General features: G+C 37.5%; 1 pseudogene; it reads left to right on the forward strand.

Moving 5' to 3' along the window:
- Nucleotides 1–18,101: 18,101 nt before the first annotated feature.
- Nucleotides 18,102–18,985, forward strand: LOC116590200 (annotated as a pseudogene).
- The last annotated feature ends 205 nt before the right edge of the window (nt 18,986–19,190 follow it).

The raw sequence follows: 19,190 nt of genomic DNA on the forward strand, positions 1-19,190 counted from the left end.
CAGTACTGATGACAAGTGATCCAGGATTCAAAAATTTCTTCTCAGTGACATTTCCATGTTTAGAAATTCTATCTCTGGAAGTTCATGATTACCTTCTTCAGTAAATCAGTCTTCCCCACTATCTGTACCATTGCTTTAGGCTATGGCTCAGGTACCATGTATAGGTGAGGTGCTGTGTAAGTGTTTCTTTGCTAGGGATTCTGCAGCTGGGGTTGCCAGGGACCATTCCCCTCCTTAGAAAATCAAAGTCAACACAAGGAATTTAAAGTCCATCTTTTATGATCCTCCTTTTCAAATTATTATTTTGTGAAAAAAGGAGACACAAATCCTATCAACAAGGCATGAGAAGTTGTATTTTCTCTCGTTTCCTTCTCCTTGTCAAAAGCTTATAACTTTCCAAAGGTTTTCAATCATTTTCATTGCAATACCCTGGTTTACCCCAAATCAGTAACTTCTGAGAGCCTACACTCTTCCTTGAATAACAATCAAGTTTTCAGCAATGGTATGAAAATCTGTTGGTCCCATTCTAATGAACTACAATCAGTCCATGGAGCAGATCTGGGCTAAAAGAGATTGATAGTAAAGCCTAGTAAATCTGTATGTAGCAGATATAAAATTTAGTTCACAAGCTCACATGAAAAAGAAATAACACATTTCATTTTCTTTCCTTTAAATTCAATCAATCCTATTGTTTCATTTCCTTTAAATCCAATCCTGACCTCATTTTTCTCAAATATTACCAGAGCTCCCCAGTCTAGGTTGTTTCAAGGGTACAGGGCCAGGGAGACGCCCCCCCCCCATTGACATCACTGTTTCATTCAGGCTTACTATGCCATGCCAGTTACTCACTCCACATGGTTTCTGTGGATCAGATGGTTCTGCCTCTGTGCCTGTATAGAATCCAGTAATCTTTACAAATGTCAGAAGCTCAGTACCTGGGCTCCTGTCTTCTTAAGTAAATCACACACACAGATATCCCTTCTGAGAGCCTACCATTCCCTAGAGGGATGCATATCACATATGGCCCAGCTTTCCAGATTCTCTTCTACTCCAACATCCAACTGTTTATTTTTATTACAAAAAAGTTACTCATTCTTTTCTCACTGACACACACTTTAAATCGTCTCTTCAATGAGCTCATGCTTTAGGACAAACAAGGCAGTGAGGCAAGTACCCAACAGCCAGCCCTACATTAGGTGTTTGCCAAGGCAAAGAGTCACTAAAAGATCTGGTTATCTCAGGGAACTGTAGGACAAACTGTAGTAACACATGGTAATATTTTAATATATTATCTGCCAAAGCTATACATGATTAATTCTTCTGTTTTATTACCATAGTATATTGTCTCTGATTACTTTTGTCCTCATGTCTGAATATGTATGTATATAAGTATACATACATCTTTATTTTTCTATCAGTTAATAAGATTTATAAAGGGAGTAATAGAATGTATATTTCTAGAATACCTCATAATAACTTGTGTGAGGTAGGCTCTGACTAAATACTTGAAAATTAAATGAATGAATGTTTATAAAACAATGAAAACATGATTTAAAATTTTAAATGTAAAATGCTTTCCATGTAGAAAAAAGTAAGACTAAAAAAGCTGCTATAAGCAATTTATTTTATTTTCAGTCATCCGACTGTTATAAAACATCATTTTAACTGTACATGTTCAAAAGGCTAAATATGATTTAGAGTGTTAGATTTCTTACTGAAGTAAGGAATAGTCTAAGAATCATTATTTAGGATTAGTAGCTCACTCTTTGAGAAGATGTTCTTGCCTCAAAGCTACTAAAGAAACCAATCTACATCTTTTTCTCCCAAAAGAAAGTATCTTGAACTGTTGTCTCAGCTAAGAACGAACACTAAATATCTAGGTCTATAGATGTAGCAAAGGTTATACTACAAGTTCATTCCCAAGGACAAACATCGGGTCTTGCCAACCAAATGATAATTAAATGATAGTAACATATGAGTATATAACAGACGCACTGCACAGATATTCAAAAAGTTGCAAATTGCATAGCTTATGGCTTTTATGTTCAGTTCCCCCTAGTGAGGCTAGCAAACACCTTGATTTAGAGAACTGAAATTTCTCACTCAGTTTCATGTTCACATCAAGAAGTGAGTAGCATAAGAAAATATTTCACAGAAACAAAAGTCCTCAAGGGTGAAGAGCTCTTGTTTTGTTTTGTTTTGTTTTACTTATTTTATGCCGTCAAACATTATTATAGGGCATTCATACACAACAAGATGGACTGTGTTTAATTGTCTTAGAAATACATTTGCTTCCATTAAAGGACCACATTCATTTCCTATCTTAAACTCAATTTATCTTGTCACATTGTTAGATTAAGGCATTTCCCAAATATTTTAGTGTCAAATAAAACCACCACTCTCATTAGCTTAAGGAAATTGGAAAGATCAAATTGATGAGAAGTGTCAAGAGTTCTAAGTTTTCAATTTTGATTGTGGCAAATAGCCCAGCCCCATGTTAGTCATTAATAGCAAAAGCTAACCTGGAATGCACAGGTCCGTGCACATAACACATGCGCGCTCACAGGAGAAACTATAGTGGTGTTTTTGAACTTTCCCTCAGGCACTTTGATATTCAAGCCTTCTGAATTCTTCTCAGCATTTTTTACTTAAGAAGAAATCATTTCAGGAAAGCATTAAAAACACAGCAAATGTCAGTGTAACATAAACAACATTCTTAATCCTTTAGCAGTGTGCTTTGGCCCTGGACACCTGCTCTCCAAGAAATAGACTGAGATTACATTCTCCTTTGAATCCACTAAAACACCATTTTATGTCATTTACTTGGTCAAGAACTAAATATGCAAATCCCTTAGGTATTTACCTCCCCACTCTAGCATCATCAGCAGCAGCAACAACAACAAAATCTCCTGATTCAGGCAGGACCTATTAATAAAATACTCATTGATAGTAATTAATTATTGCTGACCACAAAGCATCACTCTTAATAACATTCTAATAAACAAAAAGTGTTACCAGGGTTCTGGAAGAAGCTAAATTCTAGTGAGTAATTCATGCAAGAGGGAGATAAGATAGAATACAGACAAAAAGAGAGTTCTAAAAAGAATACATGGGGCTTATATTTTAAAGAAAGACCAGGACAAAAGCATGAGGACATAAATAACAAATCACTTTGAATTTTACAACTCAAAATTTGGCTTACAAACTGTATGCTGGAATTGCATTTCCCCACTTCTTTGATGAGGACAAATCTCTTTTTAACTGCAGTGAACATTCAGCAGCTCAGTATATGGTATGATCATTAAATCAATGAGCCAGCTTTTAGAAGCAGCCTATGATAATGAGCCACTCACAGCCATCTCCCTTAGTACTCCTCAGCCATCATTTTATTTTACTTTGCTCTTCTGACCTCAGTATCAATGCTCTATTTTACTACTACAAAGATGATATTTTGAAAGCAGATTCAACCTTTAGCTGCACATTCTCCAACTCTGATTTTGCCCTGTACTATCAAAGAATGTTCTCAAAGAAAAAAGCCAAAGGAATAAAAGTTCTTGTTAAGTGGTCAACATTTTTCACTGACACTAGCTCCTTCATTTGCATATATTGTTAGATAACCCCCAAAAATCAATCAACACACATTTATTATGCATCGGCTTTATTTGGGGCACTGTGCTAGCTACAAAGAAGCAAAGATAAATAAATCACATTCTCACCCATCTAAGTGCTTACAGGCTAATTCGAGAATGGCAAATTTGTGACATATATGTCGTTATTCTCTTCTCCTGGGCCAGTCTCCACATTGCTAGTCAATTTGAATACAAAACCTTCAGCTCTCCAAGTTGACCTTAGAATCCTTCTCAGTGATTGAAACTAGCAGGCAAAATGAAACTTATTTGCCAGTGATAATCCAAATGGAGAAATGGAATAGATGTTAAAGAGAACCACCAAGAAACAGTAAGAGATGTACTCCAAAGGAATGATACAGACATTAAATGCCATAGAATTTCAAAGGAAGAAGAGACCACTCTGGATGGGAAAAGAAATCTCTCTCAAGGATTTAAAAGCTCAACTAAGTGGCCTCAAAAGATAACTTGAATTTAGCTAGAGAGAATGAGGGAGTATATTTCAGACAGTAAGAAAGGCAACAAGGACATGGAGGCAGGAATCAACAGAACAAGCCCTGGGGTGGCTGGGGCTGAATTCACTTGCTCAGAGAGAGATTTACATGGATAATAGCAGCAAATGGAATTAGAAAGAAATTCAGGGAGTCAATTGCAAAGAACCCCAAATGCTGCACTTGAGTGCTGAGTTTTAATCTACTTTTTATTCAATCCTAACTTGAATTTGCTAAAATTCAAGCTATGAGTAGGTTGATAGTCTAAAACACTTGAAATGGAGTTTGTGCTACTTACTCTCTCTATGTCCCATCCAGCTCCAATTTCTGTCCATCCTTACTGTGCTTTCTGACCCAGGATGCTAATTCTGTGGAGTGCATTCTAGGCTCTCTGGCCTTCTGACTTCAGCCAAGACACAGGAGGTCAGAAAGCAGAGGGAAAGAAAATGTAGGTAATTATATCCTTCATACCCTCATTGACAAACTATGATTTTAGAAGTTGGTTCCTTTACCTTTTGAGGTCTTCTCAGATTTTACCATTTCCCTGAGAAGTCTTTTATACCATCTGACTCTAATTTCAATTAGTGATAACTTGCAGTGTTGAACTTACCACTTTTTGTATAAACAAGTCTTCCAGGCCTAGCCTCAGGCGTATTATTTACCTAAAGGTTTTGTAGCAACCTGACACTTTTAGCACACCTTTGGAGCCAAGAACCCATAAATGCTGGAAAATATTCATCTATATGTATCATTCTTTGTCAAAGATGACACTAGTGGGAACGTCTTCAATAGAACTGTGGAAAAAAGATCAAGCAAAAAAAGCCTGCACTCTGCTATCTCTTCTTAATTATTAATCTTCCGAACGCCAAATGTTGTCTTAAGAGGGCAGTTGAGAAAGTTGAGATATGGAGGAAGAGAATGACCTGTGTAGACTAGATGTTCAATGAATATTTGTTGATTAAGTGAAGAGATGCTCTAAGAGAGAGAAACAAGAGGTATTTGTTTCTTAATGTCCCCCTAACAAAGTACCACAAACTGGAGAGCTTAAAATAACAGAAATTTATTCCCTCACAGTTCTGGAGGCTGGAAGCTCAAAATTTTCCCTCACAGTTCTGGAGACTGGAAGCTCAAAATTAAGGTGTCAGTAGAGCCAGGCTTTCCCTCAGACTCTAGATGGAATCCTTGCCTCTTTATAGCTTCTGCTGGTGCTCATCAAATCTTGATGTCCCTTACCTTGCAGTTACCTCTTTCCAATCTCAATCTCTAATGTCATATGGTCTTATTCCTTGTGCGTCTCTGTTTTCACCTGGTGTTTTCTTCCTCTTTTAAGGAAGCAAAGTCACATTGGGTCAGGGTCTACCCTGATCACCTCACTCGATTTTATCTACAAAGACCCTAATTCCAAGATCACATTCACAAGCAGCAGGAGTTAGGTCTTCAACATATCTTTTTAGGGGACACAATTCTCAACCCACAACACAAGAGTAGAGAAAATGAACAAAGAATAGCAATACTGCTTAGAATACTTCTGAAATAATTCTGAATACTGATGCATTAACTACAGTAATGCTTTCTAAACCCATGCATTTACATTGAGTCATGTAAATGTTTCCTCTGTTGTCTTTTTCTCCTGACTTTCCATGCCTCAGGTAATTTTTTCCACTTGCTAGTGGCAATGTTTTCTGATCATTACAACCAACGGTCATTAGTTTCCACATATTTACATTTTATTCGGCTTTATAGATCTTTTCACCACTAACTTCTCATTGCCACAGTGCTTATTTTTTTGTTCTCTATAGCAAAGGGGGAAAAAATTATTGAGATAAAAAACGAAGGGTCACACTTAAATTTCTGCATAAATTAAAAATTACTATTTGATCCATCATGAGATATCTTCTATTAATCCCACTCCTGGTACTAATAATTAGTGTGTATTCTATATAAAAACCAATCACCTAGGTAGTTATCCTTTACCTTGTCCTTTCTCCTGAATTTGGTACTTTTTCAACTACTTAGTATTCCAAAATTTTGGAAAATTACTCCTTAAGAAAATGTTAATTAAAATCCTACTATGCCCAAAGTCAGACTTGTCATATGCACTTCAAAAAACATTTCTCATTTCCTGAGCAGTATAATTCCATTAGTGGTAAACATTTTCTTCTTAAAAAAGCAAATGAGAAAGTTCAAAGCCACTTTGGACTCCTTTGTCCTCAACATTCAATTTGCCTCCAAATCATGCCATTCTCTCTCTAAATTTTTTTCTACCTTGTTCATCTGCATTCTCATCATCTGTGTCTCTTTTTATAGGTTGTTACAATTGTGTAGCTCTTTATATTCCTGCACTGCCATAAGTTTTTTGGTAACAGAAATCATACTGGAAACACCCACAGGGAAAAGATCAAGGTCACGCACATATAGCATTAAATTAACTGAGATGCACATCATTAGGGGCAAAAAGAAACTGAAGATACAAGCAGATATAAGTTGTACTGAAAATTTTTTAATAACAGAACCTATTTAGAAGACTGATGTTATGGGGCACCAAGGTGGCAAAGTTGCTTAAGTGTTAAGTCTTAGTTTTGGCTCTGGTTGTGATCTTAGGGTCATGAGACCAAGTCTCACATTGGACTCCACACTCAGCATGGAGTCTGCCTGAGGTTCTCTCCCTCTCCCTCCCCCTCCAGCTTGTGTGTGCTCTCTTGCTCTTTCTCTCTCAAATAATTAAGTAAATCTTGGGAGGGAAAAAAAAGTGATGCTATACCACTTAACACCCATCTTCCAATACTCTTACCCCAACTCTCTTTTGATAATAATAATTCTGCTCACAAAATCTTTTCTTTTGTTTTTTAAAAGATTTATTGATTTTTTTTTTTTTTTACACAGAGAGAGTACAAGCAGGGGAAGCAACAGGCAGAAGAAGAGGGAGAATCAGACTCCCTGTTGAGCAGGGGGCCCAATGGAGAGCTCGATCCCCGGACTCTGGGCTCATGACCTGAGCTGAAGGCAGATGTTTAACTGACTGAGCCACCCAGACACCCCAGACACATAATCCTTTCTACACTTCTCTAAGGTACCTCTTGATCACAGAAGTGTCAGTTTTGAATCTTGAATTGTTGAATAGCCCTATTATTGTTACTTGGGCCATTAAGTAATGAAAGCAGCTACTGAAATCCACTAATCAATTATTGCTCTATTATCCAGAAAACTATTATCTTCATAAAGCTCTAAGTTTATTCAGTGGACTCAAGAAAACTGTCACAAATAATAACAAAGATGTCTGAGTCTTTGACAGACTTTGACAGTGACCCACTGCAAGATCAACCTTAATGTGTCACACGGGCAGCCAAAAATGGGCAATTTACAATAGAGTATTTTTACATATTTTTAAAATTCATTTTAACCTTATACCTTTATCTTTTCAGGTGTTCTTGATATGCATCTCTGGATGTTTGATAATATTCTATACTTTAAATATTAATTGAGGACACCTGCATGTGTCAGAACTTCTGTAAGTCTCTAAGGTCTATTTTACAACCTCTTTCTTACCAAGCAATTGAGCTGGAAAGGAAGGTTAGATAGAGTACTTTGTCAGCAATGTGATAACAGACAAATACCCAAGTGAGACAAATGACAGAATAAAATATTTTCATGAAATACGCTGCCCATAATAGTCTATGCCGGCTTGTCTTCCTTACCATTTTAAATGTCACCTAATCTGTTTCTCTATGTAAGAAGCTCAGCAATACATTATTTAGCTCAACCCAATAATTACGTTCAAATGGCAATTTAAACCTTTGAAAGAACTTTTGCATGTTTATTTTATCTTACTATCAAAACTATCCCATTAGGGGATCCTGGGTGTCTCAGCTGTTAAGTGGCTGCCTTCAGCTCAGGTCATGATCCCAGGGTCCTGGGATCAAGCCCAGCATCAGGCTCCTTGCTCAGCAGGAAGCCTGCTTCTCCTTATGTCACTCTCCCTGCTTGTGTTCCCTCTCTCACTGTGTCTCTCTCTGTCAAATAAATAAATAAAATCTTTAAACAAACAAACAAAAAACTATCCCATCAGAATTAAATCAGGATATCAGAGCTACAAGCTATAGAGTAATAAATTCTATATAGGAAAAAAAGTCTACAAAGAAGTGATAGGAGCTGGGCAAATGAAGGTCTGGAAGTGGGAAATAAGAGAGTTGAGTAAAGAGTTGAGTTGCTAATCATGTCAGCAAGAAGTGTCAGCTCACGAGACAGGAGGTAACTTTAAGGATACTCAGCAACTATGCAGGTTCTATGATTTATATCTTCTGTGGAAATGTCTACTTTGGGGAAGTCTCTGTCTCTGTGGAAATCATATTTGTGGGCCTGGAACCCAGTGCCTTGTAGGAGTCTTGGGGCCGTTGTTGATCAGCAGGGCCAGGAGCCAGGAGCCAGGGAAATGAGCTGAACACAAATCAGAAGGAGAACATCATCCTGGTACTTACCACATACCTTTGTGTCTGTCCATCACTGTCTTTGTCTCTCCCAATCTTCCAAAATATCTCTGCTTCACTTCGGCCTTCCGAATTTCATGTGCGCTTCTCTTTTGATTCACAGTAACTTGGAACCATGCAGGAGAGGTGATTCGGATAAATGCAGTTCTCCAACCTGGATAGAAGTAGACATGCCAAGTTGGTGCTATTGTGTTAAGATGTCAGAATCAGATTTTATTTCCTCATTCTGAGATGAGGAAATTGAGACACGGTTTGTGATGGGGTTTGGGTCAGGCTGCTCCCAGAATGTGCCATTTTGACATGTGGATTATTTCAGTTAAAGGCAATCAAGGCCTGACAGACTCAGGAAGACCTTTTTAGCTCCCTCTAAACTACATAAAAGACTTTAGACAGTGAGCCTATACCTGGAAGAGGTCTATTACCAAAGATAACTTTTATTTTTAAACAAAAAAGACTCATTCATATGGCATGGCAAATATTTGTCTACCAAATATTTGCTCTTCCCATCTTCCTGTGAATTCTGTTCCTTCTCTTAGCTCTTGATGGCATACAAGCCTCAACTGTCTGTCTTTGACCCTCTCCTGTCTGTGTGAAGCCCCCATAAATACAAAATAAATTTTTTTCTCCTGTTAATTTGTTTTATTTCAATTTAATTAATAGGCCAGCCAAAGAACCTAGAAGGAAAGATGGAACATTTTTCCTCTCTTACTCTTGTTTAATCTTACTTGGCTAAAAAAGATAGATTCATTTAAACAGACACTTAATGAAAGAAAAAATCCAAATGGCTAAAAAACACATTTTATGTCAATGATTTTTTTAAAAAATCTGATGTCACTATATACCAAAAGTAGAAAAAATTAAAAATTCTGACAATACCAATTACTGTTGAGGAATAGGTATGGCTTTGGAAACCAGTTTTCTATTATCTGGCAAAACCAAAGTTACCTTCTATGCTCAACAATCCCTCTCATACACATAATACACTCTAGATAAACATAGCAACTCCAGTGTATATATATAAATGTTCACAGAAGTATTGTTTGTATTAACCTAAATTTGGAAATGACCCAAATGTTCATTTACAAAGCAATAAATAAACTGACATCCTCATACAATAGAATAGTGCATAGCAAGGAAAATTAATGGATTAGAGTTATATAGAAAAAGCATGGATAGGGGTGCCTGGGAAGCTAAGTTGGTTAAGTGACTGCTTTTGGCTCAGGTCATGAACCCAGAGTCCTGGGATCGAGTCCTACATCAGTCTCCCAGCTCCACAGGGAGTCTGCTTCTCACTCTGACCTTCCACCCTCTCACACTCTCTCTCTCTCACTTTCTCTCTCTCAAATAAATAAATAAATAAATAAATATTTTTTAAAAAGCATGGATTAATCTATAATCATGATAATAAAATAATCCTGGGGCTTCTTTAGAGCTTAGATGTTATTCCCTCAGACTCTCTGCAGTAATAAAATATGTATAATGTTCAATGTTTGTGCAATTCAACATCTTATTTTAAAAATCTAGGACAAAAGACATCTTTGAATCAATTCATTTTCATGTTGCACAAAATTATCACTAACCTCACAAATCTGCATAGTGGGTCTCCTCTCATATAGCTCAGCTATTTAAAAGCAGGTAAAATCCATTTTGGTCCTTACATATCCAATGAAATGCCTTATAAACCAAAATAGAAAGTACTAAACGAAATTCCTTTTTTTTCTTTTTAAAGATTTTATTCATCTATTTGACAGACAGAGGTAGGGAAAGAGGGAACACAAGCAGGGGGATTAGGAGAGGGAGAAACAGGCACCCCGCCAAGAAGGGAGCCTAATGTGGGGCTCGATGTGGTTCTCAATGAGGAGCTCAATGAGGAGCTCAATGAGGAGCTCAATCCCAGGATCCTGGGATCATGACCTGAGCAGAAGCAGACACTTAACAGCTGAGCTACCCAGGCATCCCCAAACGAATCTCCTTTTAAAGTCCTGTTCTCAAATCCTAAATGGCTGTATTGTAAGCAGTACTGAAACCAAGTATACATATTCTCTCCAGGCATACAGGGAATATCCATAATAATTGACTCTAGTTTTGGTGTGCCACCTGAAGGCACTCTATTGGGTCATTGTACCCACTCCCCATCCATTAGCACACTCCTCAGCTAACTGTCGTCAGCTGATGATAGTCACTTTGCCTTAAGATGACTGCAACATTACACCCCACCCTAAGGGTCAGGGTGGCTGGCCCATATAAGGATGTGTAACAGCCCCCTTGTGTTTGGGAAGGACTTCTATGACGACATTCACATTCCAGAGCTCCTGTAGGATTAGGCTAAGGTTATACACCTCTCCTGAAACATAGTTTTGCTTGGCTTCCTCTGCTCTATTATGTTTCCCTCACTCATTTATAGGTTTCTCTAGAGAACACTCTCTCTATAAATAACTTGTACACAAATTTCATGCTTCTAGAAATGTTGGAGGCTACAGCATGGTTGGAGTCAAGGACCAAACCAGGCCCTGACTTGTGTCTTCTTCAAAGTCCAGACACCTTGACAAGGTTAAGGACGGGAAAGTTGAGTGCACTGAGAAAGGGTCTGTGCTATGTGTCCTGCGCTCACCTACGTGACTTCCCACACACTCTCCCTACAGTAAGGAACATTGTGGCCAGGGTCCTGAATTCTTAGTTAGTCCTTGTTGTTCTGTACCTCCCATAACCCACTCCCTGGTTGATTGTCTTGCTAATGGCTTTAGCCGAAACTACCTGGCATCACGAGGTTTGCTTGTAGTAAATGTAAACTTGTTATAGAAACTTGCGGTCATCTGACTTACTCCTCCTATTCTCGTCTGCCTTATAAATGATTGTAAGATGTGGAATAAAATTGGCACTGTTGGACATCATCCTCAGTGTCCCTCCTTCCCCCATCTCTTTGTCTCTTAATTTCTTTTCACCATCCTCTTAGCCCTCGCGGTTTCCCTGGTCGATTCATCGTGCTGGCCGCGACATAGAAACTTTACCTAAGACAGCTGGTACCAGAGTAGACTTCATGGGGATAAAGAATGTAAAGTTGGATAAGGGAGAATTTTTTTAAGAGTGCATCCTCACCCTGTTCTTCAGTTTAATAATATGGAAAGAGATTCTCATGTTGGTTTAAATATGCTGATGGGACAGATCTTTGAAGCTTGAAAAATGGGAAGCTTGTAAACCCACATTCCATGTATGCCAGAATTGCTGTGACAGGCTGTGGAAGAAGAAATCAACAGGCTCAGAGAAGTAGGCAGGCTCCAAGAGAACTATCATATAATCAAAAAACCCATTAGCTGACCATGTTCCTAGAGACATCCAGAAAACACTCCCTTGCAAGGCAAAAAGGAATCTTAGCTGAGGGGTCACCAGAATCAGTGAAAAGTTCAAGTGTAGTGGTTCTCTGCAGACCAGTACTGATAGTTAAGACATGCTGTTGAAGAACTGGACTCATTAGCAGCAATAGGGATAATAGGAATCCAAATTAGGAAAAGCCAAAATGTAGCACTTAACACTCATAGATGAGGTGGACATAATTACTCAGAATGGTGAACAAATTGGTATGGCAGCCAGGAGATCCTGACTCAAAGGGATTTGTAGATATTTATTCATATGTCTTTCTTACATATTCCTAGAGGCAAGGAGTTGGGATAGCCAACAGGATTATTGCATATATAATAAAAAAATAATAATAATAATGAGGGACGCCTGGGTGGCTCAGTTGGTTAAGCAGCTGCCTTCAGCTCAGGTCATGATCCCAGTGTCCTAGGATCGAGTCCCACATTGGGCTCCTTGCTCGGCAGGGAGCCTGCTTCTCCCTCTGCCTCTGCCTGCCATTCTGTCTGCCTGTGCTTGCTCTCTCCCTCTCTCTCTCTGATAAATAAATAAAATCTTTAAAAATAATAATAATAATGAAAGGCTGAGATCTGGCCTCCATGAAAATCACAATCCCTTGCCCCACCTCCAGATCTAAGTCAGCTCTCTGACCCTAAACTCCTCTACTGAAAAAGAGCCTGTTACCCTTGAGGAACACCCTCAACACTGTAACCAAAATGAAGTAGTGATTCCTCCAGACTTTCCATTAAAGAGCCATCTAGCTCTTTCAATTTATTTGAATAACCCCATATGAATTAAAGAAATTAAATTTATTTTTTTATTTTAGTTAAATTTAAATTAATTAACATATAGTATATTATTAGTTTCAGAGGTAGAGTTTAGTGATTCATCAGTTGCATAAAACACACAGTGCTCGTTACATCATGCACCTTCCTTAATGCCCACCTCCCAGTTACCCCATCCCCCCACCACCCTCCCCTCCAGCAACCTCAGGTTGTTTCCTATAGTTAAGAGTCTCTTATGGTTTGTCTCCCTTTCTGATTTTTTCATATTTTATTTTTCCCTCCCTTCCCCTATGATCGATCTTCTGTTTTGTTTCTTAAATTCCACATATGAGTGAAATCATATAATTGTCTTTCTCTGATTGACTTATTTCATTTAGCATAGTACCCTCCAGTTCCATCCACATCATTGCAAATGACAAGACTATACTTTTTGATGGTTGGGTAATATTCGTGTGTGTGTGTGTGTGTGTATACACATGCACACCATATCTTCTTTATCCATTCATCTGTTAATGGACATCAAGGCTCTTTCCATAATTTGGCTATTGCAGACATTACTGTTATAAACACTAAGGTGCAGGTGCCCCTTTGGATCACTACATTTATCTTTTGGCTAACTAATTAGCAATGAAACTGCCAGGTCATAGGGTAGTCAATTTTTAACCTTTTGAGAAACCATACTGTTTTCCAGAGTGGCTGCATCAAGTTGCATTCCCACCAGCAGTGTAAGATGGTTTCCCTTTCTCTGCATTCTTATCAACATTTGTTTTTTCCTGACTTGTTAATTTTAACCATTCTGACTGGCTGAGGTGGTATATCATTGTGATTTTGATTTGTATTTCCCTGATGGTTAGTGATGTTGAGCATTTTTTCATGTGTCTGTTAGCCATTTATATGTCTTCTTTGGAGAAATATCTGTTCATGTCTTCTGCCCATTTTGTGATTAGATTTGTTGTTTCGGGGGCGGGGGGGGGGGGTATTGAGTTTGGTAAGTTCTTTAGAGATTTTGGATACCAGCCCTTTATCTGATAAGACATTTGCAAGTATCTCCCATTCTGGTGGTTCTCTTTTGGTTGTGTTGACTCTTTCCTTTGCTGTGCAAAAGCTTTTTATCTTGGTGGAGTCCCAATAGTTCATTTTTGTTTTTGTTTCTTTTGCCTTTGAAGACATGTCTAATAAGAAGTTGCGGTGGCTGAGTTCAAAGTGGTTGCTGCCTTTGTTCTCCTCTAGGATTTGCATGGATTCCTATCTCATATTTAGGTCTTTCATCTGTTCTGAGTTTATTTTTGTGTATGGTGTAAGAAAATGGTCCAGTTTCATTCTTCTGAATGTGGCTGTCCAATTTTTCCAACACCATTTGTTGAAGAATCTTTTTTCCATTGGATGTTCTTTCCTGCTTTGTTGAAGATTAGATGACCATAGAGTTGAGTGTCCATTTCTGGGTTCTCTATTCTGTTCCACTGATATATTTGTCTGTGTTTGTGCCAGTACCACACTGTCTTGATGATTACAGCTTTGTAATATAGCTTGAATTCCAGAACTGGGACACCACCAGCTTTGGTTTCCTTTTTTAATATTCCTTTGGCTATTCAGGGTCTTTTCTAGTTCCACACAAATTTTAGGTTTGTTTGTTCCAGCTCTGTGAAAAATGCTGATGGTATTTTGATAGGGATTGCATTGCTCTGGGTTTCATAAACATTTTAACAATATTTGTTCTTTCAATCTGTAAGCATGGTTTGTTTTTCCACTTCTTTGCGTCTTCCTCACTTTCTTTCATAAGTGTTCTATAGTTTTCAGAGTACAGATCCTTTACTGCTTTGGTTAGTTTTATTCCTAGATGTCTTATGGTTTTTGGTGAAATTGTAAATGGAATCAACTCCTTACTTTCTCTTTTTTCTGTCTCATTGTTAATGTATAGAAATGTACTTATTTCTGCATTCATTTTATATCCTACCATTTTGCTAAATTCCTGTATGAGTTTTAGCAATCAAATAACTTTATTTTTAAAATCCCTTCATTCACCAGTGGCTTCCCTGGTGAATTCTACCAACATTTTAGGAAAAAATGATACCAATTTTACACAAATTTTTCCAGAAAATTAAAGAGAAGAAAATATTTCCCAAATATCAAAATCAAAAATTAATACCCAAGGGGTCAAAATACCACTAAAACCCCCCTATTAGAGTAGGGGTTTGTGAAAGTTGGGAAATAAATGGATTCCTGGACTAAGGTCAACATACACTGAGTCCACTGAGTCCACAGACATACTCAGTACTATTTTCTGAGTTCCCAAATGTATAATTGGACTCGCCATACTCAGACACTGACACTACCCTAACAGAGATTCCTTTGTCCATGAATAAAACTACTATACTAATGAAGGTAAAGTGGAGAACCCTGAAATTGCCACTCCCCAATCTCAGCTAAGACAATGGAACAAAAATATAGTATATCCTAGGTAGAATGGTAGACATTAATGTATCACCCTCAATGGGATAAACAATGCAGAAGTGATAGTCCCATCATATCCTTATTTAATTAACCAATTTGTCCTCTGCAAATAGCAGTCTAGATCATAGCATATGACAATTAACTAATGCCACCTTAAACCAAGTAGAAGCCTAAACTGCAGTTAATATACTAGATGTAATGTCATTACAAGTAGATTTTTAACATAGTCTCTGGTATGTCCAAATTGAGCTGGAAGATATGTCTTTTCCATTTCCATCTGGTAGGAGAATCAAAAATAGTTCTTACGTACATCAGATGAACAATAATATGCATTCACAGTTTTATTCTAGGGCTCTTTACTCTCCTGCTTTGGGTCACAATAATCTCTTCTTTATCATGAGCAAGAAAAGACTAAAGTAAAAAAAAAAAAAAAAAAAAAGAAAGAAAGAAAAGAAAAAAGAAAAGGAAGTGGGACACCTGGGTGGCTCAGTTGGTTAGGCATCTGACTTTTGATTTTGGCTCAGGTCATGATCTCATGTTTTGTGAGATCTGGCCTCCTGTCCAGCTCCATGCTCAGCGTGGAATCTGCTTGGGATTTTCTCTCTCCCTCTCCCTCAGTCTCCCCCGCTCCCTTCTTATGTGCTCTCTCTCTTTCTCTAGAATAAATAAATAAATTTTTAAAAATAGAAAGAAAAAGAAAAAAAGGAATTATGGGTTGTATTATCTTTTTCTTCCCTCCTATATCATCATATTAGGACTATAATGGTTGGCTTACACAAGAAAGTAACATTAAAAAGAAAGGATATGATAGGGTTCCTTGGTTGTTCATTTTTATTGGGAAAAACATTACCTTCTTTCTACATTAGAAGCAAGCTCAGAGAGGCGGGTGCCTATGTGGCTCAGTCAGTTGAGCATCTGCCTTCAGCTCAGGTCATAATCTCGGAGTTCTGGGATCAAGCCCCATGTCAGGGTCCCTGCTCAGCAGGTAGTCTGCTTTTCCCTCTCACTCCCTCTGTGCTCTATCTCTCTCTCTATCTATCAAATAAATAAAATCTTAAAAAAAAAAAAAGAACTCTTGTACAAACAGAAAGCATGGCCACTTGGAGCTATCAGCACCTTCCCTACTTACTCAACTTTTGATGTATCATGCTTATCATGTACCCATGTTGAGTCTCACTGAACTCCCATGTGAGCGGTGTTTCCCAGAACTCTCTGCTTATGGAACATCAAAACACTATACACAGTGGACTCACATATTGCATTTATTTCCTCTGCTCATACACATATTCCATTGTTCCATCAGACTTTACTTGGAAAACATAAGTGCAAAGATAAAATTTTTAAGAATTCCAAGATGGCAACAGAGTGTTAAACCAAGCAGCAGGCACTTCTGAGCATTGGAGCCTCTTGCAACTGCACAGGTCATATGCCCTGCCAGAGTGACGCTTTGTGGAAATTTTAATGAGCAAATGCATGAATGAATCTCACTTAAAAAAAGAAAAAATAATAAAAAAATTCATATTGATATAATGAGTTTGTTTTCATCTATCAAGCTATCAAATGTATTTTTTCAATGATAATACCTGTTGGGGTGAAGATACAGTTAAATTTAGACCCCACTGGAAGACTGTTTCTACTTTCCTGTTGTAAAGATTCCTAGAAGAATTTATAGTCTTTAACACAGCAATTCTACTTTTAGAAATGTAATCTAAGGAAATATTTCAAAGTTTCGAACAGATGTATATTTAATCATGTTTATTGTAGCATTATATTTAAGAAGGGAAAACTAGAAACACCCTTAATGCTAAGAGTGGGGGACTAATTAGAAAAAGTTTAATATTTTTATGTGAAAAATATTAGGTCATCACAGAAAGCATCTGTATCAAAAATATCTGTTGCAAAAAAAGTTCTTTCTATGTAAAATACCTCATAATATTATTTAATGAAAGGATAGAAAATTGTAATTATATTTTAATAAATAATTATACATAACAAAATACAGAAATAGATAATGAAATAAATGTAATAGTTATTTAATATGACTATATATTTATTAAAACAAAATAATATATATTATATATTACATATATATTTTAAAGATTAGAAAGAATTCAGAAGAATATTAATAGCGCTGATCCTAGTAGTGGGATTACAAGCAATTTGACTTCCTTATAGGTTTCCCACTTCTTCCTTGTACCATCCTTATCTTCTTTTGAAATTAAAAAAAAAAAATTAAACATTAAACATTAATCAGAGGGAAAGCTTCAAACTAATTCTCAGTATTTTAGAGCTTTATTAATATTGTAGTATGCATTCACCTGTGTCTGGTACATTTTTCATAATTTGTTCACTTTATCCTTTCAATTGCTTTGTGAAATCAATTGCTCTTAGCTCATGCTATCAAGCCTAGAAGAGGGAGATAAAATAGTGTGAAAGTAATAATGGTATACTGACTAAAAAAAAAAGTGCCAGACACTCAAATAGCCTGTACCTTCACTATTTTACTTATGTACAGAACTGAAATTTCAATTGATCCTTGAGGCTTTAGCCCAACACTTCTTATCCTGTCTCTCTAGGAGATGAACTCTGGCACAACTGACACAGTCAGGTACTTGAAATGCTATAGAAACAGCCTGAAGGATGCTATTACTGCTGTTATGCATAATTATTTCTTCTGAAGTTGTCATTATGTTTTCACAGAATTTTAAATAGTATTTATTCTTCTACATTTTCTAGTTTTGTTTATATTTCATTGTTAGGAAAAAGATACATTATCTCAATATCATAAATTGATCAATACTTGAATATTCATGACAAAGATACACACACATACATTCCTATTCATAGAAATCCAAATGGTTGCTTTCTGCCAGCCAAGTAGGCATCATTAAAGCCTCTCCTCCCCCTGCAGTCATGTCTAAACCAGAGTCTCCCAAAGAGACTGAACAGCTGCAGAAGCTCTTCATTAGAGGTTGGAGCTTTGAAACAACTGATGGGAGTCTGAGGAACCATTCTGAGCAATGGGGAATGCTTATAGACTGTGTGATCATGAGAGATCCAAACACCAAGTGCTCCAGAGGCTTTGGGTTTGTCACATATTTCCCTATGGATGAGGTGGATGCAGCCATGAATGCAAGGCCACGTAAGGTGGATGGAAGAGCTGTGGAATCAAAGAGGGCTGTCTCAAGAGAAGATTCTCAAAGACCTCATACCCACTTAATTGTGAAAAAGATCTGTGTTTGTGGCATTAAAGAAGACACCGAAGAACATCATTTGAGAGATTATTTTGAACACTATGGGAAAACCAAAGTGGTTGAAATCATGACTGACCAGGGCTGTGGCAAGAAGAGAGACTTTGCTTTTATAACATTCAATGACCATGACTCTGTAGACAAGATTTCATTTAAAAATACCATACTGTGAATGGCCAAAACTTTGAAAGCCTTATCTAAGCAAGAGATGGCTAGTGCTTCATCTAGTAAAGTGATGAGAGTTGTTCTGGCAACGTTGCTGGTGGTTGTGGAGGTCATTTTGGTGGGAATAACAACTTTGGTCATAGAGGAAACTTCAGGGGGCGAGATGGCTTTGGTGGCAGTCAAGGTAGTGGTGGATATGGTGGTATCAGGGATGGCCATAGCAGATTTGGTAATGATGGAAGAAACTCTGGAGGTGGTGGAAGCTATAATTTTGGTAGTTACCACGATCAGTCTTCAAATTTTGGACCCATAAGGAAGAAATTCTGGACAGAAGCTCTGGCCAGTGGTGCTGGTAGAGACCAATACTTTGTTAAACCATGAAACCAAGGTGGCTCTGGCAGTTCCAGCAGCATCAAGAGCTATGGAAGTGGAAGGAGGTTTTAATTACTGCCAGGAAAAAAGTTCAGCAGGAGAGGAGAGCCAGAGAAGTGATAGTGAAGCTATACACTACAACAGATCTGTGAACGCAGTCACGCACAGTGGTGACAGGGCTCACTGTTACAAAGAAGATATGTTTTCAACAATA

Source organism: Mustela erminea, chromosome 5 (assembly GCF_009829155.1).
Source record: "Mustela erminea isolate mMusErm1 chromosome 5, mMusErm1.Pri, whole genome shotgun sequence".
NCBI classification, from domain to species: domain Eukaryota; kingdom Metazoa; phylum Chordata; class Mammalia; order Carnivora; family Mustelidae; genus Mustela; species Mustela erminea.